Genomic DNA, 7023 nt, shown 5'->3' with positions numbered 1-7023 from the left:
ACATCGCCTTCAAAAGAGGGGCCTACCACATTATGCATTAATAACTTAATTAATTATCTTTCAATAATCCGACCCTTTAGGATTGTATCCTTGCTGACTCAAACTACTGGGTTGAGGGTAACGTCGCCTTCAAAAGAGGGGCCTACTACAATAACTAAGATAATCTCTTAAACAAGTGCAAAAGTGCGAAAATAATCAAAGGTTACACTACACATGAGTCGGATCCAAGTGATTCATCTTGTCTATCTGTTTTATTTTATTCTTCAGCATTTTAGTTAGTTTTATTTTCTTAGTTTAAAATCTTTTTCTAACATTTTGATTTGATTAGACGTTGAGGATAAACCGGTACTAAAAGCTCTTGTGTCCTTGGACGACCTCGGTATCTTACCAACACTATACTACGTCCACAATGGGTGCACTTGCCCATATATGTGTTTAGTGTTAGTAAATATCGTGTTTTATAAATTTAAAACTTGGCTAAAAGTGTAAAAAGGGCTTAAAATATATACCTAAAAATATAACACACTTCACGCACATCAAGTTTTTGGCGCCGTTGCCGGGGACACAAGGATTTTAAGAAAGCTTAAAATCGACGGCCTAATATGTTTTTCAAAACCTTTTTAAAACGCGCACACATTTTTCTGCATTTTAGTTTAGTTTGCATTTAAAGTAGAGTGAACACGGGGCCGTGTTCACTGAACACGGGGCCGTGCTGCATATTTTTAGTTAAACACCCAGATACAGAGTCTGAACACGGGGTCATGCTCACTAAACACGCCCCCGTGCTCAACGAGACCATTAACTTTTAATAAAACGCCCAGATACAGACCCTGAACACGGGGCCGTGCCCACTGAACACGGGGCCGTGTCCAGCCTCTGTTTCCGTCTTTATTTCTGCGTTCTGGTCCTGAGACTCAGTTGTGGTCTGTTGAGTGATTCCTATGGATCAATACTCAGGAGGCTACAACTACACCTATGAGGAGGATGATTATATGAGAGACTATTGCACTAATTGTGGTAACCCGCACTCGGTACAATATTGTAACTTATTTCAACCATCCACTTTATACAACTATTATGAGGAGCCCAGATACGAGCCATCAACTTCATACACATCCTATGAAGACCAAAGGTATGAACCTTCCCCTTCATACTCATATTTTGATGAACCAAGGTATGAGCCTTCATACTCATACTTTGAAGAATCAAGATATGAACCACCACCTTCATACACTTATTATGAGGAACCATGGCGTGAACAACCCACCTCATATGAGTACTATGAAGAACAAAATTATGACCCTTATCCATCATATGCTTACGATGAAGGACAATGGTGTGAACCATCTACTTCATATGGTTACTATGAAGAACCAAGGATCAAACAACCGGATTCAAGCTTTGAGGATCCCGATCCTTTCTCTATCACCGAAGTGACCGATAGGATATTAGAACACATTAAAACTATCAAACGATGCATAAAAGAATCTCGCGCAAGGGAAGAGGAGTCCCGCGCAAGAGAAGAATTAAATAAAGAAGCGATAGTTGAAGAGTTAAAAATGGAAGAACAAATAAGTGAAAAACCGACACATGAGTTAAACAACGAAAAAGGTGAGGACAATAGCGTTAAAATTCAAGAAGAGTCTAATTTTGAAGAAATTAATCTCTTGTCACCTTCTTTCGAAAATCATTGTTTAGTACCAACTCATGCTAAGTTTTTAAAAGAGTTAAACACTAACACTAAAATTGAAGAAATGGTAAGTGTTAAGTTAACTAATAATCAAACTTCGCTAATAAAAGAAGACCCTTTTGAAATTAACATCACACCGGTTCCATTTTTTTTCAAAATTCATTTATTAGTAACGTCACCATTGATAAGGATCTTTGTGTTAACATAATGCCTAACTACATTTTCGAAAAATTAAGTATTAGTGATTTTTCTCCACTTCAAATACCAATTTTTCTGTCCGATCGGAAAATAATAAAATCAATCGGTGTAGTTGAGGATGTCTTGGTTCAAACAAATCAAATGGTAATCCCAACCGATTTAATGGTAATCCCAACCGATTTTGTTATCCTCGATGACGCTCCTCTAGTGTTGGGAAGACCTTTTGTAAAAACTCACGAAGCCTTGAAAAACCGGAAGTACAATAATCTATCCATTCAATTAGGGGCCTTCAAAAGATGTATCGATCTTGAACGATCAATGAAATATCCAATCGGCAATGACGACCCCCTAATTGAAGATGAGCCAGAACCACCCGATAAGGAGGGTCTAGCCAAGGACCCTTATAAACGTGACGCACCACGGAGGCATTCCGCGGAACTATCCTTAGTTTTAGTTTAGATTAACTTTTATGTTTTCTAGTTTAGTTTAACTTTTCAGAAATAAAACACACTCGGGATGGTGAAGGATACTAAGGGAAGCTTGAACCAACACCCCATGCACAAAAACAGAGCCTCTCGACAATTTTTCTTCATTACAGCAAGTTCAGCACGGGGTCGTGCTCACCCAACACGCCCCGTGCCCAAGGTTCTGCAGAATATGCCCAGTTCAGGTAACTGGACACAGGGCCGTGCTCAGCCAACACCACCCCGTGTTCAGCTACCCAGTACCATAAAATCTTGTTTTTAACCCACTTTTACACATTTTAATCAACCGAAAAACTTATTTTTAGGACACATTGAGGACAATGTGTAATTTAAGTGTGGGGGGATGATAAAACTTTGAATCTTGCAAGTTCTAATTAACAAGCCTTACACAAAACTCTATTGGAACCGCTAATCACCCCAAATTTTTTCAAAAAATTTCATTTTCTTTTTACTTGTCTAAGTTTAAGTTGGGAATTTCAAGTTCTAACAAGGTTATATTTTTACAAATTTACAACCGATAGTGTCGTGATAAAAAGAACCAACATAAGACAAACTTAGTTAAAATTTGATTATATATACTTGATCACATAAAAACCCATTCCCACAAAAGTGAGTTTTGAGCCTTTATTGAGCATACAAATACATATCTTTACACTAAATGCTCATTTTTCGTTTCTTGTGTGAATAGCCGCTTGGTTCTTACGAATCTAGAACTTGCCACGACAATGCATTCCCAGTCCTTACCAACTTAAACCCGAGTAAGTAAATGATGGAGGCATTAGGACTAACCCCTTTTTATTTCTACACCATTATTTTTCTTTTTTTTTCCACCTACCCAAAATTCCCCTAGTTAACCCCTTCGAGCCTAAACCTTTTCATTCTTAACCCAAAAACCATCACCCTTTTTTACCCACCTAAACCTTTTTTATTTTAACCTTTTATTTTAGTAACAACGTTCGGTTTTCTAAAGACTCTATTGAAAAAAAAAAGTTATATATTTTGATGAAACCAAACAAACAAACAAGTTCATCAAAAATAACTTTGTTTGAAACAAGTGCTTCATCAAAATAAAATAAAAATGTGAAAAATAAAAAGTCTTTCAAAAAAACCGACGTTGTTACACTTTTCGCCCTTTTACTAACCACTAACCCAACCACCCACCTTTAGCCCAAGCCTAACCCTTCACCCCAAAAGTCCTCTTGATATTTACAAAGGTGTATAGGTAAAAAGGAGGAGGATTGATTCCTTGGCAAGCTTATGGTAGTAGTAAGTTCCATGCCGCCCTCGAGTGATTCACTAAAAATACACCTTCGGTCGAGTGTTGAGTGATTCCCCCGTGAGGTATGTGAACTTGTATATAAATGGAATTTTACAGAGGTATGTTATGCCCTAATAAATAATTTATCTTATGAAACGTTTTTAATAAATCATGACGAATAGGATTGTAAATAAATAAAAATAAAACCTAAATAATCTTGGAATTCCCGACACTCTATGACAAGCCCAAAAACCTTCTCTTCTACCCATTCCATTTAGGAGTGAATAAAGCCACATCATAAAGAGTTTTGCTTGAGGACAAGCAAAGATTCAAGTGTGGGGGTATTTGATGTGCACAAAATGCAACATATAAATTACATCAATTATGGCTTAAAAACTAACCCTTTTTTAGTACTAATGTTGGAAAAAGTATATGCTTTTGTCTTCCTTTTGTATTTTCAGGATTAAATGAGCTCAAAATAACAAAAGAAGCAAAAAGATAGCAAAATCTAACATAAATACAAGAAAAGGAACAAAAGTGACAGGCCCGACTGTAACATCCGTCAAAATGAATCCCTGAAATCCAACTCGTTTTGAAATGTCCGAATCCTAACCATTGGAAACCACGGAAATATTTCACGAATTAAGTAACCGTCAAAATATTTATATATGGTTAATGATCTTTTTAATTGATTATATATTTGTAAAAAAAATATCAATATAGTAGTTAATTAATCAATTTGATTAATCTAAAGGTTATTTAGATAACCTAGTTAGTTATAGGAAATTAAACTTAAACCGAGTTAATTTAACTATTTAAGTAACTCCTTAAAGATGAGGGGCTAACTGTGTATTTACTTGAAATTATAAAATGGTACCCCAACCCTATGTATTTAAGTGTAGTAAAAGAAAACCCTAAAGGCATTCCTTTTTCATTTCAGCCGACAACATCCCCACCATTTCACCCCCTTTGCACTTCTTAGAAAAAAAAACCTAATCCCCTAAAAACCTTGCATCTCTTCCAAGTACACACACATACATCTGTCTCTTACCCCACTCTCTCGATTTATATGTACAGGCAACACATCAACTCACAATGAACTTCCTACCCCCTTCGTTTCCCTCTACACCCTCTCGATTGTACGCCAGTGATCGGAGGTAATCACCGGCCGGTTTTCCGGCGTCTCTCGTTCTCCGGCAACAACACCACCCCTGCTCTCGGTGGTGGCTCACGATGGCATGCGGCGGCGAAACAGAAACCGAGAGAGGGAATGGCACACAGAGAGAGATCGAGATGAGAAAGAGAGTGCGACGAGAGAGAGAGAGCGGTGGAGAGAAGGATCGACCGACCACCTCCCCACCGTGGCGGCGACATAACACTGACGACGGCGTAACACCAGCGGCGACGACGGCAGTGCCGCCGTGAGCGGCGGCAGTTCTGGTTCCCTTCCGTCAAACCTCCGACAGTCGTGGTAAGCGCCGACTCCCTGTTCAGTTTCGAATCCCATCTTGGTTCGGGTTTCATTTTCGGGTTTGATTCTTTCGGTTCAGGTTATAGTCAGGTTATAGCAGTGGTGGTTGTTCTCGGGTCAGTGTGGGCTCAGTTTTGATTTGGGTCGTGTTTGGCTTGTGTCTAGGCTCATGGTTCGGTTCAACAAGATAGCTATGGGTTAGACTCGGTCTCGGGTTCACAGTTAACGTAGTCCGAATTGGTGCGGGCTCGGGTTCGGTCAAACCAAGTTAACAGTAGATTCGGGTAGTTTTATTGTCGGGTTATTTTTAGTTTCAGTCAACAGAAGTCAACGGCTCGGGTCAACGGTCATACTTGTTCGGGTCAGATTCGATGTTCGGTAAAATCCTAAACGCCTTGAAGTTCATTATATTATTTGTGTTGATATTATTTAGTCTCGAAACCGAACCAACATCTTCTTTACGAATTATATGTATTTATGATTACTCGCGACAAAATACGACATACATTACATACATATTGTTATTAAATTGATTGTTGAATTTTGACAAATAAATCTACAACATGTGTTGTTGGGATCGTCCAAAAACAGAGGAAACTCTGCCCGTTTTTCGTAAAATTCCGTAAAGCGAAACGCGCTAATTCATTAAAGCGAAACCTATTGAAGTTCTAATATTTTTATAAAGAAAATATAAATGTTATTGTTATATATGAATCAATATTTTTATATTTTTTTATTATTATAATCATTATTATTTTTATCGTCGAACCATTAAACGTATCGAACTCGAATAATCTTTATAAAAAATAAATTTAAATGTATATCTAATTTGACAATACTTCTATAACATTTTAGATAAGCATAATTTGGAGCATTGCTTAAACTATATATATATATATATATATATATATGCTATTCCGTCGACTCGTTATGCTTTAAATCTCACTTCAAATCCTCTGTCGTAATTCCGTTTACTCATGCACCATCGTTTGCCCCTTTAGGGTGACCTCGGTGTTCCATCCTCCTAAACTCGTATACTCGTCAACACTTGGATAATCGGAAGACTTAGCAATTCTGTGAGTATACTCGATCCCTTTTTCCCTTTTACACTTTGGGATGCAACATGTGTTCTATATTCAAACACGTGACACTTGAAACTTATTTGAAACATGCTCTATCCATTTAAACATGAAACATGAAACTTGTGATACTTGAGACTATTTTGTGCTATGTGAACGTTTAATCCCTGTGTGTAGTTCCGCCTTAACAATAGTAGCGCTATAGGGGTAATGCACCTCCCCCATTTGTAGTCGAGGGGTATTGTTAGGATGAGACATGTTAACCTCCCGTGGAACTTTGGGACAGGCACTTTAACGCATTGGAAACTTGGGCTATCACTTGGACTGCGTGAACTAGCATGGCTGAAACTATTTTATTATGTTCATGTTGGATTTGAGCCTTTTTATTCTATTATGCTATGTAGTCAAACTTGTATACTCGCCTTTGCTTTTGCATTGAAACTCTATTTTAATACATGTTGCAGGTTGTTAGACAAGACGGTGAAGAAATCAAGTTAGGATGGACTTAGATACTCATTCAATAATAAACAATGTTGTTGCAATTTGTCTTATTTGAAACCATGTATTCAAATTTTAGTCATTTATGAAATTGGATTTAAATTATATTGTCACATAGCGTTATGATGTCTCTTGCAATCTAGTTTTCGTCTCATCCCGATGTTTCCGCCATCGGTTGGGGTGTGACAGATTGGTATCAGAGCCATAACTATATGGAATTAGGAAAAGTAGGAATGCTTTAACCTAGTCTATAGTTTTAGAGCTTTATTCTCATGTTTTGCTTGAAACTGCTTGCATGTTATCTTATTTGCCTTTATTTATTCTCTTGTCATCTTTCAAACATA

The sequence above is a fragment of the Helianthus annuus genome, chromosome 13 (assembly GCF_002127325.2).
Source record: "Helianthus annuus cultivar XRQ/B chromosome 13, HanXRQr2.0-SUNRISE, whole genome shotgun sequence".
Taxonomy (NCBI): Eukaryota; Viridiplantae; Streptophyta; class Magnoliopsida; order Asterales; family Asteraceae; genus Helianthus; species Helianthus annuus.
This window is presented reverse-complemented; position numbering follows the sequence as displayed.